We start from the raw sequence: 2,387 nt of genomic DNA, 5'->3' as shown, positions 1-2,387 counted from the left end.
TGGCCCAAGGATAGATCCCTGGGGCACACCCCAAAGCAGAGGGGCCACAGAGGAAGCGGCCAGTCCCAGCTTGACACAAAAAGTCCTTTCGGAAAGATATGATTTTATCCATGACAATGCCAAATCAGAAATTCCCACACAGTGGTGTAAGCGGGAGATCAGCAGGTCGTGGTCCACTATGTCAAATGCAGCTGTCATGTCCAATAACACAAGCACAGCATATTTACCACGATCAGTAGCAACAAGAATGTCATTCATAACTTTAACAAGAGCTGTCTCCGTACTGTGAAAGGGCTTAAAACCAGATTGGAAGATTTCAGACAGTTGCGAATCGTTCAAATAATCCAACAGTTGGGTATGTACAATCCTCTCCAAGATCTTGCTTAAAAAGGGAAGCTTGGAGATAGGTCTAAAATTTGACATAGTAGAACTATCAAGGCCAGGTTTCTTAAGTAAGGGGTGTATGACTGCATGTTTAAACCCACTAGGAACTTGACCGGTTAACAGACTAGTATTGATAATTTTCAGGATATAAGGTCCAATGATGGGAAATACTTTTTGGAGAAAGCGGGGAGTAACAACATCATTCGGGGAGCCACAGGGCTTAGCATGTAGCACCAACTCCTCTAAGTCGCGCAGAGAAATCGGTGCAAAAGCAGGGAATAGGCTTGAGCAAGGAGGATGCATGGCCGGCTCAACAATAGGTGGAATCAGAGGCCTCAGGCTAGCAATCTTGTCCACAAAAAAGGTAATAAACTTATTGCACATAGCCTCAGAGGACGGCAAAAGGTTGTAACCCTCCACGTTAAGTACAGAATTAATCGTATTGTATAAAACACGAGGGTTGTGAGAGTTGGCCGAAATAAGTTGAGAAAAGTAGGAGTGTTTATCGGCCTTAACTGCCCTCTGATAAGTTTTCCAACTAATCTTTAGGGCTTCCAGGGAGACATGCAATCTGTCTTTTTTCCATTGTCTTTCACATTTCCTACATTGTCTTCTAATAGCTCGGGTACGATCTGTTAACCAAGGACTAGACTTAGATTTACATTTTCTTAGTCTCAAAGGGGCAACAACATCAAGCACAGATTTACAAGCAAAGTCAAAATACAAAAGTAGGTCATCTGCAGTGGGCAACTCAGGGGCATAAGACATTAATTTGTCAAACAGTATAGAAAACCGTTCGGCAGAATCAGAGCCAAAGGCACGATAACATCGAACAGGTGCAGCCTGATTTGCAAAAGCGTTAGAAGGAGCAATATCAAATAAGATAGGCATATGATCAGAAAATACTGCATCTTCAACCCGTACATTGCAAACAGATAAACCATGAGATAAAACTAAGTCCAGTGTGTGACCACGTTCTTGAGTGGCACCACTAACAGATTGGACAAAATTAAAAGAGTTCACTAAGTCCAGAAAGTCCTTGGCCAGGGGCTTCCCCGGACAGCAAACGTGAATGTTAAAATCACCAAGCAGGAGGATCTGGTCATACCGTGATGCACAATCAGCAAGAAACTCTGAGAACTCTGATAAGAACACCTTGTTATATTTCGGCGGGCGATAAACAATCGCACATAACAACGAAGGTGAGTGGCCCAGTTTACATAAACAGAGTTCAAAACTGGTGTAGCGAGACGAAGGGAAAAGCTGCTTCAAGTCCAAGTGAGCCTTAAAAACAACAGCAAGCCCTCCTCCGCGACCAGAAGCTCTCGGAACATTAAAAAAGGTACAGCCAGCAGGTACTAGTTCAATGAAAGCGCTTAACTCACCGGGAGAAATCCAGGTTTCAGTCAGGAAGAGTAAATCCAGAACACGAGACAGAAAAAAATCCTTCAATATGAAGGTCTTGTTGGCCACCGACCTGCTATTTATTAGACCCAGCCTGAGAGGAACTGGGTCCAAAACTTCCGAGGCATTAGCAACCAGATCCACCGGTCGAAGAAGACCGGTGGATCTGACCTAATGGGATATGAAGTTGAGAAGCGAGATTCTGAAGTTTTAAAAGTAGAGATAGTGTCTGTCTCCTGAATCCAAACTGGAAGCTGGTTCCACAGAAGAGGGGCCTGAAAACTGAAGGCTCTGCCTCCCATTCTACTTTTAAATACTCTAGGAACAACAAGTAGGCCTGCAGTGTGAGAGCGAAGTGCTCTAATAGGCTGATATGGTACTACAAGGTCATCAAGATAAGATGGGGCCTGATTATTTAAGACCTTGTATGTGAGGAGCAGGATTTTGAATTCTGGATTTAACAGGAAGCCAAAACAGGAGAAATCTGCTCTCTCCTTCTAGTCCCTGTCAGGACTCTTGCTGCAGCATTTTGGATTAACTGAAGGCTTTTCAGGGAGTTTTTAGGACTTCCTGATAATAATGAATTACAGTCGTCCAGC

The sequence above is a fragment of the Perissodus microlepis genome, chromosome 13 (genome assembly GCF_051167445.1).
Source record: "Perissodus microlepis isolate ML-2025 ecotype Zambia chromosome 13, ASM5116744v1, whole genome shotgun sequence".
Taxonomy (NCBI): Eukaryota; Metazoa; Chordata; class Actinopteri; order Cichliformes; family Cichlidae; genus Perissodus; species Perissodus microlepis.
Note: the sequence above shows the minus strand (reverse complement) of the source record.